Source organism: Phocoena sinus, chromosome 12 (assembly GCF_008692025.1).
Source record: "Phocoena sinus isolate mPhoSin1 chromosome 12, mPhoSin1.pri, whole genome shotgun sequence".
NCBI lineage: Eukaryota > Metazoa > Chordata > Mammalia > Artiodactyla > Phocoenidae > Phocoena > Phocoena sinus.
This window is the reverse complement of record NC_045774.1, coordinates 40,044,108-40,050,107: the sequence shown is the minus strand read 5'-3', so window position 1 is coordinate 40,050,107 and position 6,000 is coordinate 40,044,108. Positions and strand designations below refer to the sequence as shown.

At 38.7% G+C, this 6,000-nt stretch overlaps 1 non-coding gene across 1 annotated transcript; it reads right to left on the bottom strand.

Moving 5' to 3' along the window:
* Positions 1 to 3,405: 3,405 nt before the first annotated feature.
* Positions 3,406 to 3,512, bottom strand: LOC116763815. Its single transcript, XR_004352630.1, has one exon. It is a non-coding gene; the product is annotated as a U6 spliceosomal RNA (small nuclear RNA).
* Between the last annotated feature and the right edge of the window lie 2,488 nt (positions 3,513 to 6,000).

The window sequence follows — 6,000 nt, the reverse complement described above, 5'->3', positions numbered from 1 at the left end:
AAGTCATCTCCATCCCTCCTGGCTGCAGTTACTCATTCAGGACCGAATGGGAGACCCAACACAGGCACCGAGATTCAGCCCTGGTTTTTCTAAGAACTACTGTGGAAGAGTCATTCCCTTTCATTAGGGATTGCTAATGTGATCTGATACAAGCCCAATTTTCTAGTGCCACCGGAGAGAGCCTACCTTGTTACGAAGCTAACACAGAGGAAATGCAGAAGCTAGAGATTTAAAAAGGCAGATTCCTAATAACAGAATTTCAGTAGCAGATTCCATCCTAAAACTAGGATATAATAATTTCTTTTTTGACCTAAGCAGGTGTAAGGTGAGAGTTTCTACAACTTGCAATCCTCAGAGACCAGACTAGTTAAAAGAGTGTAGCATGTTTAAGATTGATGCTTTATTGCTACTTTTCAAGAAATGTATATACACAGTACCATTTAATGAGGGTATCATCATATCAATGTTTCATATTACTATTTTTAAATCTCTACTAATTTTATAGGGGAAATGCTATTTTATTTTAATCTATATTTCTTAAACTAGTGGTGGTAATTTTTAAAATGTGTTAACCATTTTAATTTGTTTGTTAATCAACTTTTCCCATTTATATATGATGATTATTGATGGGGTTTTATGCAACCTCTATTAGTTTTATACAAAGTTTTCTAGCTTTTTCTTTCCATATGTGTTACATTTTTAAAAATCTATTGCTTAACTTTTAGATATGTGATATCTATTTTTTCCCCTAGTGAAATTTCTCCAATTCAAACTTGAGAAAGAGAGAGATTGGGTCAAGATGGCAGAGTAGAAGGACATGCACACATTCCCTCTTGCGAGAGCACCAGATTCACAACTAACTGCTGAACAATCATCAACAGGGAGACACTGGAACTCACCAGAAAAGATACCCCACATCCAAAGACAAAGGAGAAGCTGCAATGAGATGTTAAGGGGGACTCAATCACAGTAAAATCAAATCCCATAACTGCTGGGTAGGTGACTCATAAAGTGGAGAACACTTATATGACAGAGGTCCACCCACTGGAGTGAAGGTTCTGAGCCCCACAACAGGCTCCCCAACCTAGGGATCTGGCAATGGGAGGAGGAATTCCCAGATAATCAGACTTTGAAGGCTAGTGGGACTTGATTGCAGGACTTCGACAGCACTAGGGGAAACAGACTCCAATTTTGAAGGGCACACACAGGGTACTGTGTGCATCGGGACCTGGGAGAAGGAGCAGTGACCCCATAGGAGACTGAGCCAGCCAGGCCTGCCTGCTGCTGTTGGAGGGTCTCCTGCAGAGGCGGGGGGTGGCTGTGGCTCACCACAGGGACAAGGACATTGGCAGCAGAAGTTCTGGGAAGTACTCCTTGGTGTGACTGCTCCCAGAGTCCACCATTAGCCCCACCAAAGAGCCTGCAGGCTCCAGTGCTGGGTTGCCTCACAAACAACCAACAGGGAGGGAACCCAGCCCCACCCATCTGCAGACAAGAGGATTAAAATTTTACTGAGCTCTGCCCACCAGAGCAATACCCTGCTCTACCCACCACCAGTCCCTCCCATCAGGAAGCTTACACAAGCCTCTTAGATAGCCTCATCCACCAGAGGGCAGACAGCAGAAGCAAGAAGAACTACAATTCTGCAGCCTGTGGAACAAAAACCATATTCACAGAAAGATAGACAAGATGAAAAGGCAGAGGGCTATGTACCAGATGAAGGAACAAGATAAAACCCCAGAAAAACAACTAAATGAATTGGAGATAGGCAACCTTCCAGAAAAAGAATTCAGAATAATGATAGTGAAGATGTTCCAGGACCATGGAAAAAGAAAGGAGGCAAAGATTGAGAAGATGCAAGAAATGTTTAACAAAGACCTAGAAGAATTAAAGAACAAACACCTAGAAGGATTAAAGAACAAACAAACAGAGATGAGCAATACAATAACTGAAATGAAAAATACACTAGAAGGAATCAATAGCAGAATAAATGAGGCAGAAAAACGGATAAGTGACCTGGGAGACAAAATGGTGGAATTCACTGCTGCAGAACAGAATAAAGAAAAGAGAATGAAAAGAAAAGAAGACAGCCTAAGAGACCTCTGGGACAACATTAAACACAATAACATTCATTATTATAGGGGTCCCAGAAGGAGAAGAGAGAGAGAAAAGACCAGAGAAAATATCTGAAGAGATTATAGTTGAAAATTTCCCTAACATGGGAAAGGAAATAGCCACCAGAGTCCAGGAGAAACAGAGAGTCCCAGGCAGGATAAACCCAAGGAGGACCACACCAAGACACATAGTAATCAAACTGACAAAAATTAAAGACAAAGAAAATTATTGAAAGCAACAAGGGAAAAACAACAAATAACATACAGGGGAACTCCCATAAGGTTAACAGCTAATTTCTGAGCAGAAACTACAAGCCAGAAGGGAGTGCTATGGAGAACAGTATGGAGGTTCCTTAAAAAACTAAAAATAGAATTACCATATGATCCAGCAATCCCACTACTGGGCACACACCCAGAGAAAAACACAATTCAAAAAGACACATGCGGGGCTTCCCTGGTGGTGCAGTGGTTGGGAGTCCGCCCGCTGATGCAAGGGATGCGGGTTCGTGCCCCGGTCCGGGAGGATCCCACATGCCATGGAGCAGCTGGGCCTGTGGGCCATGGCTGCTGAGCCTGTGTGTCCAGGGCCTGTGCTCCACGGCGGGAGAGGCCACAGCAGTGAGAGGCCCACGGACCACCAAAAAAAAATAATAATAATAAGACACATGCATCCCAATGTTCTTTGCAGCACTATTTACAATAGCCAGGTCATGGAAGCAACCTAAATGCCCATCAACGGACAAATGGATAGAGAAGATGTGGCACATATATACAATGGAATATTACTCTGCCATAAAAAGGAACGAAATTTTTTCATTTGCTGAGACGTGGATGGATCTAGAGACTGTCATACAGAGTGAAGTAAGTCAGAAAGAGAAAAACAAATATCGTATATTAACGCATGTATGTGGAACCTAGAAAAATGGTACAGATGATCCGGTTTGCAGGGCAGAAATTGAGACACATATGTAGAGAACAAACGTGTGGACACCAAGGTGGGAAAGCTGGAGGGGGGTGGTGGGGTGATGAATTGGGAGATTGGGATTGACATGTATACACTGATGTGTATAAAATTGATGACTAATAAGAACCTGCTGTATAAAAAAAATGTGATCAAATGTATTCTATTGGAAAGAAGCAAAAATAAACCATGTTTACTGTCTAAATTATATAATAATTTAATGATATTTAGCATCTGTTGCAGATGTATTTATTATTGCAGATTGTATTTGCTTTATCAATGTCTTTGCTTTTGTAATTAAAATAAAATAAAATAAAGTAAAATCTGGAAAAAAAAATGGAACACTTCATGAATTTGTGTGTCATCCTTGCGCAGGGGCCATGCTAATCTTCTCTGTATCATTCCAATTTTAGTATATGTGCAGCCAAAGCGAGCACTAGACTAGGTTTTATCATTTAGTACTGTGACTTCAGGCAAGTTACTTGACTTCTCAGAATATCTGTTTGATCATCTGTTAAATAGATATATAATGCTTACCTAATTTAAGTAGTATGAGGATTAAATGAGATAGCATATTGACATGGTAAAAAGGAAGAAGAGATTATGTTCCTGTGTTACATAGCAATCTTTCTAGATTTCATTGACATCTACTTGTCATTGTTCAATAATGCCAGGACTGTAGTGAGAGAGTCAAACACATTACCAAACCATTCAGTTATAACTAGCAGTCAACTGATGAAGCTTTTTGGGGGATGAGAGGAAAATTTTATTTATTTTTTCGGTAAAAATAATTTTTCTGACCATCCTGGTCTTTAAAAAAATGGATTCATGATTATTCTTCAGAGGAGCATCTCCTTTAAATGCTCTGGTTCTAAACATTCCATTAGCTCAAGGTTGGTAATAGATTTTGTGTGCCAAACAAACTAAAATGCAGCTTTTTTTTTTTTTTTTTTTTAGTTTTAAGACACCTTTTATAGAAAAATCTTATGGGAGCAGTTCCACTTCTAATGATGATGGAATAAGATCAAACCAGACTGAATCCTCCACAGGAAACAACCATAAAATCTGGACCTAATACAAATAGCAGCTACGTGAAGCACTGGAAAGTAAACAGAAAAAGATCGACTATAGTGGATTATACTTGTCTAGGAAAGTGGAGTCCCCATTTTTTGAAACTTTCAGCCTGAGACCAGGTGCGAATGGTGCTGAAGGCAGTGGAGACACGATGGAAAATGGCCTCTGGTAAACCAGAATACTGAAGCCAGAAAACTGTGAGAATAGGTAAACTGGAAGAAAAAAAAATCATGAAGAGCGTTATCAAATTCTTCCTACCCATATCTTTGACCCATTAACCACACATGCATGAAACATAGAAAGCATCTTGGCCAGTAGTAATTGAACTGAAAGGAGACTAAAGCTGCCACCCAAGAAACAAAGTTTGCATTGTCAATTTTGCATAGATTGATAATTGAAAGGATTTGTCAGACTCCACAGAGCACACAGTTGGCCCTCTCTATCTGTGGGCTCCACATCTGTGGAATCAACCAGTCATGGATTGAAAATATTCAGAAAAAAAGAAATTCCAGCAAGTTCCAAAGAGCAAAACTTGAATTTGTCTTGTACAGGCAACTAGTTGCATAGCATTTACATTGTATTTATAACTACTTACATAGCATTTTCATTGTATCAGGTATTAGAAGTAAATGTACAGATGATTTAAAGTATACCAGAGGATGTGGGTAGGTTATATGCAAATACTATGTCATTTTATAAAAGGTAATTGAGCATCAGTGAATTTTGGTATCTGCTGGGTGTCCTGGAACCAATCTCCTGTGCATACCGAGGGATGACTGTACTCATGTAAGACTTTTATTAAAGGCAGAGGATATGGTACGTCAAGAGGAAAAAAAGTTTAAAAAAAAAGCACTGAGGATGCTTGAAACCTCCAGGCACAGCTCCCCAGGGTCTGTTATGTTCACAAAATGAATATGTATTTCACCTTGGGATTGAATTGCCAATATTTCTTTGATAAATCTTGGTTTCAGGAGAGCTGCCCAAAAGTTTCTGGCAGGCTCTTTTATGCTCTTCTGGGTATAAAAGCCAAGCCCAAAAGTTTAAATGGTCATGTCAGGTGTAATTCATCAATAAACAAGCTGATCTTGGGTGCCTCCGGGGAAGTTTTGAACTTAAAACAGAATATTATAAATCATTAGTTAGCTGACTGATCTTTTCTTGGCCAGGATAAGGTGCCAAACTTCCAGATGTCCCTGGAGATAAACATAGAGCTGTTCTAGTCCAGATCTAAAATAATTTTATCCTACACAAATTCCAATAAGATAATTGCCTGCTAAAACAAAAGAAATGACACACATCAGGGGAAAATAATAGAATCCAGAATCTCAACAACTTAACGTTTATAATCCCTAGGGTATAATGAAAAATTGCCTGACATATGAGAAACCAGATAAATGGAACATATTGCCAATAGAAAAGAAAACCAATTAAGAGCAACTCTGAGATGACACAGGTGTCAGTACTAGAAATTAAAGGTTTTAAAGTGGCTATTTTAACTTACCTCAATGAAGTAAAACAAAATATATTCACGATTGAATAAAAAGGTAGGAGATCTCAGCAGAGAAATAAAAATGGTAAAAGAAAAACCAAATGGAAATTTTAGAACCAAAAAATATATGTTAAAAAAAAATCACCAATGGTTGGACTTAGAGGAATGGAGATGACAGTATAATGAATTTGAAGATAGATCAAAAGAAATTAGCCAATATGAAGAGGAAAAAAATAGAGAGCCTCAGATATCTGTCAGATGATAGCAAATGGTTCTATATGCATAATGGTTCAAAAAGGATATGAGAATGAAACTATAATAGAAAAAAAATTAATTGAAGATATAATGGCCAAAATTTCCCA